Source organism: Sinocyclocheilus grahami, unplaced genomic scaffold (assembly GCF_001515645.1).
Source record: "Sinocyclocheilus grahami isolate Dianchi unplaced genomic scaffold, SAMN03320097.WGS_v1.1 scaffold712.1, whole genome shotgun sequence".
NCBI lineage: Eukaryota > Metazoa > Chordata > Actinopteri > Cypriniformes > Cyprinidae > Sinocyclocheilus > Sinocyclocheilus grahami.
Window position 1 is genome coordinate 88,511 of NW_015505891.1, and position 13,595 is coordinate 102,105.

The window sequence follows — 13,595 nt, forward strand, 5'->3', positions numbered from 1 at the left end:
GGTTTATGCTGGTCCTTTGCTGATTTAAGCTGGCCCTTTGCTGGTTTATGCTGGTTTATGCTGGCCCTTTGCTGGTTTATGCTGGTCCTTTGCTGATTTAAGCTGGCCCTTTGCTGGTTTATGCTGGTTTATGCTGGCCCTTTGCTGGTTTATGCTGGTCCTTTGCTGATTTAAGCTGGCCCTTTGCTGGTTTATGCTGGTTTATGCTGGCCCTTTGCTGGTTTATGCTGGTCCTTTGCTGATTTAAGCTGGCCCTTTGCTGGTTTATGCTGGTTTATGCTGGCCCTTTGCTGGTTTATGCTGGTCCTTTGCTGATTTAAGCTGGCCCTTTGCTGGTTTATGCTGGTTTATGCTGGCCCTTTGCTGGTTTATGCTGGTCCTTTGCTGATTTAAGCTGGCCCTTTGCTGGTTTATGCTGGTTTATGCTGGCCCTTTGCTGGTTTATGCTGGTCCTTTGCTGATTTAAGCTGGCCCTTTGCTGGTTTATGCTGGTTTATGCTGGCCCTTTGCTGGTTTATGCTGGTCCTTTGCTGATTTAAGCTGGCCCTTTGCTGGTTTATGCTGGTTTATGCTGGCCCTTTGCTGGTTTATGCTGGCTCTTTGCTGATTTAAACTGGTCCTTTGCTGATTTAAGCTGGCCCTTTGCTGGTTTATGCTGGCCCTTTGCTGGTTTATGCTGGCCCTTTGCTGGTTTATGCTGGTCCTTTGCTGATTTAAGCTGGTCCTTTGCTGATTTAAGCTGGCCCTTTGCTGGTTTATGCTGGTCTTTTGCTGGTTTATGCTGGTCCTTTGCTGGTTTAAGCTGGTCCTTTGCTGGTTTATGCTGGTCCTTTGCTGGTTTATGCTGGTCCTTTTGCTGGTCTATGCTGGTCCTTTGCCAGCTCATGACCAGCATAAACCAGCAAAAGGACCAGTTTAAACCAGCATCCCAGCGTCGAAACATACCTAACCAGCATATGCTGGTTTTTTTCAACAGGGAAGTGAGTCTTGATATCACTATACAGTAAATAAATGTTTACCCATGACCCCTAGAGGTCACTCTAGCAGCATTTTTATTTGTTCATATAATTGTTTGGTAGCAAGGACTGCAAATAATATATGAGCTTAATTTTCTTCACCCTCTTGGTCAGGTATATATCCATTATTAAGTTTTCTGTATTTTGAATAATGAGTTTTAAACATTCTATAGAGACGGGAATTTATGATGATTTGAAGCACATTTGATTAATCAATTATCTAGCATTATTATGTTTAGTCTAGTTTTATTAAAGCAAGACAAGCTAGTAATTAATCTTGTTAATTAAGTTCCGAAGGATTCTTTTGATCAGCCTGCTATCAGATAGGCTCTTCCATTCCACCACACTCACTAAGATGTGTGCTAACATTAATTAATGAAATAATTTCACATAGGCAAATACAATTCTGGGCATAGCCTTAATATAATTAAAGCCACCACCTACAGTGGAAGAGCTGGAGCCTGGAGAGTCAAACAAAGCTTTTCATTTTCTGTTTGCTTGTAATATCTTTATGCTTGTGGTAAGATTACATAAGCCTCGAGGGGCTTTATTCTCCTGAATACAGTGTTCTGAGAGCCATGGACTAAGTAAACATCACTGTCCACTATTATAGTCACAGCTGGGTACTCGTGTGTGGAGCGAAAGTATCTGTACTTGTATAACACAGGCAGATGTGCTCAGAGCATGGTGAAATAACCACTATTGTTACTGTTTTCGAGAGCATAATAAGTAGAAATTATTATTGTTTAAAGATTTTTTGCCGCCCTTTTCCGTATCAGACAGTTACTTGCTCTGTTAAAATGGCCTCAAAGGACTTTAGTATTATTTATTTTATGGTGAGCATAAACCTTTGAGATCGCTGGAAGCTCAAGAGTGTCCCGAGAACAATAGCACTTAAGTAAACAAACCGGTAAGACACACACACACACACACACAAAATGTATGAGAGAAAACAAAATAGAAAAGTCATTGAGCTGTATTGCAGATTAATAACGTGTAAACCAACTCTGCAATATTGTTACATATTCATCTTGTTACTAGGCCAAGTCTTGCTGCTAGGCTTAAAAACCGGGATCCCCCCCCCCCCCCCCCCCCAAAATGCTGTTAATTTACTTATCCTCAGGGCATCCAAGATGAAGGTGACTTTTCTTTTCTTCAGCAGAACAGTAAAGAATATTTTTAGCTGAAACCGTGGTCCTTGTTGATTCATAAAATGCAAGTCAACAGCTGCCATCACTTTGAGAGTAAAAAAAAAGCAAATCAGGCAACACAAAATGAATACCCGTGGCTCCTGACGATATATCGAGGTCTTATGAAGCGAAACAATCGGCCTGTGCAAGAAACTGAACATTATTCACAGCATTATTACTTACATCTTGGATGGTCTGTGTTCACTACCTGTCTAGCAATGTGTTTATGCTAATATCTGCTAAAAACTTTGTCTTATCAAATATTCCATTGCGTCATTATATTTATTGAGTTGCATTTTATGTTTCGCACTTCAGAAATGTGACGCTGTCTGCTCACCAGAGTAAAGGCCCATTCACACCAAGAACGATAACTATAAAGATACCAATAAATGATAACATTGTCTTTATTATATACACATGCTGCAGTTTTGTCATCTGTCGCAAAACTCTTTAAAGTTGGGTGCATTCAGGTTGGCTGTACATGTTTTTATCATTCATGAGGTGGAAGAAAAATCATTCTGAAATTGGTTCTAATTATTTTTTTGTTTGTTTGTTTGTTATTGTTATAGTTGTGGTGTGAACATCCCTATTTTTATAAATTTTAAATAATTTTTAAAACTTTATATACTTTAGATTCCATTATATTTATGCTTGGACAATTGTCCTTGGTGTGAACTTGCTTTAACTTTCACCTGGCGGATTTGCTCCCGTTTCATGCAAACGTATGTAACTCTTAACGCACATGGTAAAAATACCAAAAAAAATATGGGATGGGAAGAAAAATTATATCACAAAAGCACTGAAATGCAGTTTTTCCTCCCACCTCACATTATTTCCATCACCAGTTTTTTGTTCGCAAAGTTTCTTGGTGGAACTCAAACTCTGAAATATAAATTTTCCTCCAATCTCATCATGTTCCTTTAGGGCAGGGGTGCCCAAACTCGATCCTGGAGGGCCGGTGTCCTGCAGAGTTTTGCTCCAACCCCAATCAGACACACCTGAACCAACTAATCAAGCTCTTACTAGACATACTAGAAACCTTGTAGCAGGTGTGTTGAGGCAAGTTGGATCTAAACTCTGCAAGACACTGGCCCTCCAGGACTGAGTTTGGACACCCCTGCTTTAGGGGCTCCTTACTACTGGCGCATCTTCCTTGTGTCTCAGTAATTTCAACTCAAATCAACATTTCATGACCACATAATGATGTATTTAGCAGCTGTGTAATAGACGGGATGAAGTACAGTAATGTATTTAATTAAAATAATAATAATAATAAGTAAATATAAGTCATTTGTAATTAGGTCCTTCACTGAATACGCATGATCTAAAACAGCAATTACTTTTATGTTCTGTTGCTGCCTTATTTTGTTCTCAATATTAATTGAGCATAGTGTGCACCATGTAAGATGCACTTTCAGCAAATTCACATTATTTTTATGGTGAACTATCCCTTTAAGGCAATTTGCACCATACACAAAAATTTGTATTTATTTTTTTGTCTATGTGTTATATACTGGTCAAGAAAACATTGTTCACAATAAACTCACTGAACCCAGCAGGATGTGTCATGCAAATTATTTGCATCTAGCCAAAAACTGTGATAGGATATATTTAGTCATCCATATAAGCTTCCTGATGAAAGTTCTTATCTTATTAAAAAAAAACATTAAACAAAACACAATCTCTCAAAGTAATCTGTTACAAATTACATCAATTTTTTTTTATATCTGATCACATTTTCTGTCAAGCGACATCAAGAAGTACTCAAAAGTATTCAAATACAAATTTTAAACACATTCTTCTTGTAACACTACAATTGTGTAGATACTGTAACATACATGCACAGAGCAAACCAGTGTTTATTCCTCTCTGTGAGAGGTGTGTTTGATGTAGGACTGGTGCTGTTGTGAAGGCCGTTGTATTGAATGGTGATTGTGTGAAGGTAGAACTCATTTGATGCCTCATTGGAACCCCATTATGATGGAGGGTAGAGAGAATAGAGTGCTTTGGAAATCTCGTACAGAGAAAGCGTGCCCCCTTTAGAAACAAACCTCATATCCACAGCCGGCACACCTCAATGCTTTGCAGCTTTTTTTTAGTCTCTCCCACTTTTCTGACCTCATCCCTTTATTTCCCATACCTCGTTTTTTGCCTTGTTGAGTTCCACTCCACTGCTAGCCATCATCTGCTTCATTCTTTCTTGAATCTCTCACACTGTCGTGTTCCTTCTGTTTTTTTCCCTTCTCTGTCTCTCCCCCCATTTCCCCCTCCTCTTTCTCAGACACACACTGTTAGTCTAGAGATGAGTTGGCCATTATTAGAGATGGCATTTTGGCCCATCAGCTCCTGACAGGCCCACTTGACGTGACAAGATGGTGTACGTGCACCTCAAAACAAATAAATGTGTAATCAGCCTCCAACAGATGGGCTTTCCCGATGTCTCTAAAGAAAGAGAGAGAGAAAAAAGAAAAACGATTAGAGTGGAAAAATGAACGGCTTTATCTCCTCTTCTCTCTTCATGTGTAAATGGAAAAAGGGAAACCTGTCAGCTGAATATGAAGTTAATCCATAATTTGGTGTTTAAAATGAATAGTAGAGGGATAAATCATTGATATACATGGATCATAAAGTCTAATTATCTCACATGCGCACATGACATAACCACAGATAAAACTCAAAATATTGATTAACAATGTCCTGATGACTGATTTCAGAGGTGTCATGTCCATTCAAATGGGAAAAAATCTAAACATGTATAAAACACTGGCAGGGCATTACAATCACTTGTACACACATAGATACATCCTATTTTAATATCCTATTTTCTATTTAACTTTAATTTATTTTTATTTCAGTTTTAGTCATTTTAGTTCTTAAACATATAATTTCAGTTTGTTGCTAGCTACAGTTTTATTTTATTATTTTATTTTATATGTCAGCTGTATTTTAAACACAGATACTGATTTTTAATAGTTTTAGCTTTAACGATAACAACACTGGCCCTCACGCAATCTATAATACACACATCACCCGGGTGGCTCCTCCTTGCCTCAGATCCCTGGAGTTATAAATGTTGAATGTTCATCTTTAAAGTATTAAAGGCCATGTGCTGAGTAATGACCACAGAAGATATTGGCTTTATAAGATGGACACTTGGGAGATCTTTCTGTAAACAAGCACATTTCTCAAAGCATTATGCACAGGCCAGACAATGCAGTGAGTGGCACACATACACAGTGTGGATAGAGGATGGCATGAGTCACACAAACACATGCTGACTGACTGCAAATTATGCCATTATTTTATAATGTTTCTGTTTCTGTTTCCTCTAAGAGTGTTTAATCAATGTGTGTGCTTCAATGTGAACAAATTCAGTGAATCTAATTGAAAAATTAAATTGGATCTTGTTTGTTTAACATGATTTACATTAAATGACTGCAGTCAGTAATTGTGGCAACACAAACCCTATGATAAAATTATGGTAAACCAAAGTACACAGCACAGTAATATTCCAGACGAAAGACATTGTGTGTGTGTGTGTGTGTGCGTGCGTGCGTGCGTGTGTTTGTGTAGGTCTAAATAATACAAAAAATATTTTTGACAACTCATTTTTTTTATCTTTTTTATTAAATCTAATAAAATGATAAATAATGGCAATATTTATATTTTGGCAGTTTTATTTAATAATAAAAAACACGAGTGTTGAGTAAGATATATATTCTGGGTGACTGACTTATAGTCTAATGGTTAGTTACTTAATTGTTGTTATTCATTTTCTATGTTATTAATTTCAAGAAAAATATAATGTTTCAAGAAACAGTCATTTTGAACAGATATTTTCATGTTTAATTGAACACTTTACTATCTGTTTGTTTGGCATGATACAATTACATTTAGATTATGAGACTCAAATTTCTAGGAAACATTGCCTCTCTATATTTACTATTCTCACAGCGCACCTTATTGTTAATTAAATCGATTATTTATATATATTTTTTGCGTGTAGCATTACTCTTTTGTAGGCAGCTAATTACACGTCACTGTAGGCACATCACTATGATAACTGTAGACATATGAACCCACCCATCTTTTTCCCTCTTCTTCGTTTCTCCACACCTCCTGTTTTTTCCCCTTTATCTCCAGCTCTGCTCTTCATACCCTTCTGTCCCTCTCTCTGTTCCCCTGGAGTAATGCATAATAGAGGGATGCTTGTCTTCTCTCCCTCCTCCGGTTAATCAGGCCTTGTCTGGCTGCCCTCTCCGTCCCTCCTTTCCTCTCTCACAACCGTTCTTTAATAAATCATTCAGAGTTTCAGGACAACAGCAGCCGCAAGGGGAGGAGAACACCACTAAAGACCTCCAAATCCACAAATATCCTCTTCCTGTGTCTCCATTTTCTTCTATGTCTCTCATGAGACACATTTCCATCTATTACTCTCACTCACCTGCTCCTACTCTAAACATGCTTCCCTTTTTTTTATAACAGTATCTTTCTTACTCTCTCCCTGACTAACATTACAGTCCATCCTGTTGTGCTCACATGTAGCACTGCAGTTATAGAGTCAGCCCAAAACACATTTTCCCAGGTGCATTTATACAGGAAATGTGATATTGCACACGGATGCTATTGATTTACAAAGAAATTTTGCAGAAATAGTTATGCAGAAAAATGTTGGTCACGTATTGTGAATTAAACTGTTTTTCTTTTTTATGTAAGAAGTTCTCCTGTTCATACTAAATAATCCACACAATTGTTTGTGAACGATACCCAATGCTATGAAATGAATGTTTTAAATGAATTTTTGAATATAGAGACATGAAATTAAGCAATAAACAACAGATAGCTCCAGTCTTTTCACTGTTTTCATTGTTCTGCTTGTCTGTTTCCACATTGCTGCGTGTTACATAGTTATGGCTCACTGAATGACTGATTTAACCATTTCGTTCTAAACACTGATTCATTCAGGAACAAAACAAGTGACTGTCCCTCTAAAGCCCAAAGTATACTCCAGTTTTGATGTGAATGCTTAGCGTTTGCATGCAGCCAAACATGTACTCTTTACAAGTATACTCCATTTGATAGCATGCACAAAAGCAGGTGCTCAACTTGTGCACTGGAAAATTGAATCCTTGTCCAATGTCTATACTATTTAGCAGGCACGTGCACAGGTAGGGGTCAACCTTTTGCCCTTTTTGCCCTTACACTCCGAAGTGCCCTTTTTTTGGTGATGGTGTTTTTTCCCCCCTTTAAGAAATCAATGATCTTGGTCACCCTTTACATCTGTCTGTCTGCTTTACAAATATTTAGCTAATGAAAGGTATTAAAAAGAGCTCGTGACTAAATCTTGTTGGATCCGCTCAAACTGTCAGTAAAGCTCATAACTCCAGCCCGACTATCTTGACTGTATGAACTGAAGTTCTACAGCAGCTGAACTAGGTCTGCAAGGGTAAATAAAGATCTTATTGTTTGAATAAGTACAGCGTTTTCTTTACGCAAGAAACACTATGTCTATAAAGGCTCATTATTGATGTATTTGAAACTGAGTGCTGCGCCCATATAGCGACAACAAAGCTGCTGATGAAAACCTAACGTCGCCGTTTTAAATACGGACAAAATGCACATTTGCACACATTCACTGGTCAATAATCCCGTAACTGCATTTGAGTTTGACACAAAGCGACTGAGTGATCCTCGTCAATTTTATGATTGCTAAACTGAGAATGAATGGGGGAAAATGACATGAGTGGAAGCAACGCCTCCATCACGATATGATTGGATATGACTGGTTATGTTCGGCTGTGATTGGTTCATGCGATAAATCCCGCCTATTGTGTTCAAGTGCGCGGCCCTGCTATTTAGGCTACTATTTATGACCAATACAATGTCTTTGTATTCATTTAAACTAGAGTTGATCTCTTAACCCCTTGTCAACACGAGTGTCTAGTTGTTTCTGTAGTAGTTTATTGTCATTCTATCTCATCTGTTTCTTTTTTGACTGTGAAACATCGTTTGGGGTAGTGTTGCCACCTTGTGGACAAACTAAATGCAAAGACTATATGTGACCCTGGACCGAAAAAACAGTCATAAAGGTCAATTTTTTCGAAATTGAGATTTATGCATCATCTGAAAGCTGAATAAATGAGCTTTCCATTGATGTATGGTTGTTAGGATTGGACAATATTTGGCCGAGATACAACTATTTGAAAATCTGCAAATCAAAATATTGAGAAAATCGCCTTTAAAGTTGTCCAAATTAAGTTCTGAGCAATACATATTACTTGTGTGTGTGTGTGTAAGTATTATTTGTCAATATAAACAGTAATAATATAAATATAAAATATAATATTTTAAATATGCTATAATTTGGTTCTGCTTTTAAGTATCATTGCATCCTCCCACAAAATTTGCAGCAGACACAGAGCCTCCTCAGCTGTGTAAAGACGCCTTAGGAGACTATATGTAGTGGTAAGAAAACAGACTTATTCTTTCTGATCCAAAATGAATGGCAAAAATCAGACTTCACCTCAGGGAGAGCGCAAGTCAGGAAAGAGATTCTTCTAAAGGAGAGATCATTCTGTTTGAACTTTTCTCATTCACCCTTTATTCACTCCGCTGGTCATTAAGTCTCTCTCTGATTCCCTCTATCTATATAGTGCCTTGATTTATCCCATCATTCGTCCTTTTTCTGTCTTTCTTTATGTCCATCTTTCTTTATTATCTCACTCCGTCTGTCTGCCTGTCTCTCTTCTCCTCTCCAGGGTCAGGTTCTGTGACAATTACTTTTAATCTGCCTCCATTACCAAATCTTCCTTCCATTCCTTGGTTCACAGTATTAATCACTGTAATTGCCACAGAGTCTGAGACACACACCGCTTTCACCCTCTTCTGAAAGGTGCTCCCATTGTGAGTCTAATCCCCTTAAATGGCCACTTCGGCATTTATTTCATTATTTCTCATCTTCCTCGCCGTCACCAGAATCCCACTAAACCTCACAAAATCCCTTGAATGTGTGACTGTGTGTGTGAATAATAGCACATACTGAGAACTCTGTGTTTGAGTGTGTGTATGTGTGGTAGACAGTAATAAAGACACACATTGTACTCTGTGTGGGTGTGTGTTTGGGAGGAGAGGATAAAAAAGCCTCATGAGTGAGTCTCAAGCGCATATTGTTTATAGCTGCAGTCTCACCTTGTGTCATTTATGTTTTTGTCTGATGTGGTTTGTCATTATTAAAGGGATAATTTACCCCCTTTTACTCACCTTTGTGAAAAAGAAGTGTGCTTAACTGTATTGTGTACTTGTAGTGTACTTCAAATCTTAAAAGTATATTTTGAAGATAATATAATATTAATGACATAAAGTCAACTTAAAGGGATAGTTGAAAGGAAATTGAAAAATGAAAATTGCCCCATTATTTACTCACCCTCAAGCCATCCTAGGTGCTGTGACAATTACTTTTAATCTGCCTCCATTACCAAATCTTCCTTCCATTCCTTGGTTCACAGTATTAATCACTGTAATTGCCACAGAGTCTGAGACACACACCGCTTTCACCCTCTTCTGAAAGGTGCTCCCATTGTGAGTCTAATCCCCTTAAATGGCCACTTCGGCATTTATTTCATTATTTCTCATCTTCCTCGCCGTCACCAGAATCCCACTAAACCTCACAAAATCCCTTGAATGTGTGACTGTGTGTGTGAATAATAGCACATACTGAGAACTCTGTGTTTGAGTGTGTGTATGTGTGGTAGACAGTAATAAAGACACACATTGTACTCTGTGTGGGTGTGTGTTTGGGAGGAGAGGATAAAAAAGCCTCATGAGTGAGTCTCAAGCGCATATTGTTTATAGCTGCAGTCTCACCTTGTGTCATTTATGTTTTTGTCTGATGTGGTTTGTCATTATTAAAGGGATAATTTACCCCCTTTTACTCACCTTTGTGAAAAAGAAGTGTGCTTAACTGTATTGTGTACTTGTAGTGTACTTCAAATCTTAAAAGTATATTTTGAAGATAATATAATATTAATGACATAAAGTCAACTTAAAGGGATAGTTGAAAGGAAATTGAAAAATGAAAATTGCCCCATTATTTACTCACCCTCAAGCCATCCTAGGTGTATATGACTTTCTTCTTTCAGAGGAATACAATCTGAGTTATATTATAAAATGTCCTGGCTCTTCCAAGCTTTATAATGGAGGGGAATGGTTGTTGAGATTCAATAGTCCAATAGAAGTCCAATAAACTGTGTCTATCTATCATAAAAATACATGTTCCACATGGCTCCAGGGGGTTAAAAAAGGCCCTCTGAAGCAAATCGATGCATTTTTGTAAGAAAAATATCCATAGATATAAACAGAGCAATTCTAATAGGGTCCTCGCACCATTGGTGCTTGGGTCCTAATGATAATAATAATAATAATAATAATAATAATAAACGTAGCAATTCCAAAAGGGTCCTCACACCATCGGTGCTCTGGCCCTTATTACAAGTGACATTCAAGTATATTTTAGTTTTCCATAATTCCTTGTCAGTACATTTGTCATTACGTATACTATACAATCACATAAAAAGAGTGGGTCAAAAAAGCACTCTAACTGCATTTAATATAAATGTAAACTATATGCATTTTCATTTAATTGCAATTAACATGCAAAGTGGCCCGAAAACACTACTTTTTAAAAATATACTAAAGTGAACTAAGGTGAGCACCCTCGTGTTGTTTCAGATTTGTTTGACTTATTTTCTTCTGCAGGACACAAAAAGAGATTTATGACAAATATTTTGGCTACTCTTAGTAATCAATGTAATGAAAATAAATGATGCCCAAAAAGGCAAGTTTGATTTATGAACAAACTCTGATCTTTCCATTGAGTAAATTGGTCTCCAGTAGTTAACAAAATTAGTCTGAATGCTTGATTCAATAATGTGACTAAAATGGTTCTTAAACACACTGACTCAAAGTCATATGGATCATATTTATGATACTATTATGGTGCTTTTTGTTGTTGTTGTCTTTTTTCCAGCTTAAAAGCTTTGGTTCCCATTTATTGTAAATGCATGGAAAACAACGACCGGTCTCGTTTTCAAAATGTGTCCTTTTGTGTTCCACTGAGTAAAGAAAGTTAAACGGATTTGGAACAACAAGGGTGAATAAAGGATGACATTATTATTATTATTATTATTATATTGGGGTGAATTAATCCATTAAGCTGGCATTCTCTCCTTGTTCGTAATGAGGTGTCTCACTAAGGATAATAAAAAAATGGAAAGTAAAAAAAATAGAAAGTAGACAAACTGCTGTGCTAAGTGAAAATGGTCGCTCTTGTAGAGAACAGAGGAGGAGAGCGCAGCAGAGAGTTATATCATCATTGGCAGTGCTGACCCACACTAATAGCAGTATTGTCTCCTAAAGCATGTCAGCTCACCAGCAGTTCTCAGCTATGCTTCATCGCGTCTCATCTGTTGTAATGTGTTTATGTCGAGAAACTCACTGTCTCCAAATCTGTGTTTTTGTGTTTGTGTGAGAGACACTCGTTGAATTCTCTGAACAAAATGAAGTAACTGATGATCTTAGAGTGTCTATAAACACTCCAGTTGAAAATCATTGAATGCATTTTCCCTTACTACATAATTCCCATACTCTAAAGTTGTGTTATTTCATAGTTACTGTTATTCTAAATAGCAGAAAACAGTATAAGAATGAGGAGATGTGTCCAAAGCTTTGTGGCGACGTTAGTTTTGTCTGTGTGGGATAAACTGCAGACCGAACGAGAGTGTATCTAAATAAATAATCATTAGCAGCCTCACTTTAATTTGGGTTATAGCTCTTGAGATGGCTAAAAGCACTCATGACTCAGTCCCCACAGGCTGCACTCTCTATTTCACTTAAACCTTTTCTCTTTTCACTGGCTCTCCTGACTACACTGCTTTTTCTCCCACCATTTGATCCTTTGTTTATTAGCGTCATTCATTCCCATCTGCCCTTTTTTTTACTCCTAGTAAACACATCGATTGACATTTTGTCTCTCTAATGCTTCGACCCCTTCAGATTTAGGCTATCTTTCTCTGTCTTATTCCACATTCTTGCGAATGAGAAAGGGAGGGAGTGTTTCAAAACAATCATTTTTTGCAATTCTGTTTGATGCCAATGGTGCAAAAATGATACACTTCAGCTTTATGAATGAATTATAGCTCACAGGAGAGATGCTGTTCTGTTTCTAAGCGACCAGATTTATGTTTTTTTGCAGGGCGATAATGCAAGTGAATATATACAGAGAGGTTTTACTTAATGCAGAAACAGTATTTAACATGACTAAATTAACCTGAATAAATTATGATGAAGCAATGAAAGTATTTAAGGTTAGTTTAGATTAAGTACAAATTGATTGTAAGGGTAACGAATGTTATCAGTTTTTACTTGTAACAGCAGAATATCATGGGAAACCCCATTATAATATACAAAGGAACAAATAAATAAATACTAATTCATCAGCAAACACCATATCAACACCCTGACAACCCCTCACAATGCCTTAGCATTGCGGTAGTAACTTTTGCATCATCATACACCAGTTACATTTTCTCCAAGAATTGGTACATTGCCCTTAAATCCTAAATAAAAATATTTACAGACCAAATTCACGGAAAGAAAAAGGGGAATGAGGAAAGAAAAATCACCAAAAAAAACAACAACAGCAAAAAACAAAACAAAAAAAATTTAAAATAAACCTGAAATAAAATAAAATATAAATATTAGATTAAAAGAAAATGAAATAAAATTGCTAAAACTTACACTCAAATGAAAACTACAAGTAAATAAATAGTTCCATTTTTTAAGTATTTTCAAACTTCACGTGTCATTGCAGATTTTTAAAAGTTCACTTAAATTATGTTCAACTGAACCTAGCTGAATCTTGTATAACTTTAAAAAATGAAGTTGAAATTGGTTTATTATTTTGATCATTTCAAGAAATGAAAAAAAAACATGTTGCCGTGATTTAATGATCATATTATTTTTACAGTGTTGATAAGTAGACTGAGATCTCTTATTACTGTATGTCTTCCGATATATGGCGGAGCAGCATCTCATAAATCGCTTCTGTGGGAGCTCCATAAATGGATCGTGTTAGCTGAAGCCTGTCTAAATATTGACTGTCACAATGCATTAATTGCACATTTCATGGATGAGACACCTAACAAATGCGAGTTAGACTGAGCATGACTAGAGTGATATTGAATATTGAGGACAGAAATGTGCTTTCGATTCTAGGTGGTCTGCCCTCATTTTGCAGGTTTGTGATTTGCGTGTGAGGCATTTGTTGATTGGAGTCATCTTGATCCCTCACAAAACGAGTCACGCTCTTGGATGCACATCATCAGAGCTTCAC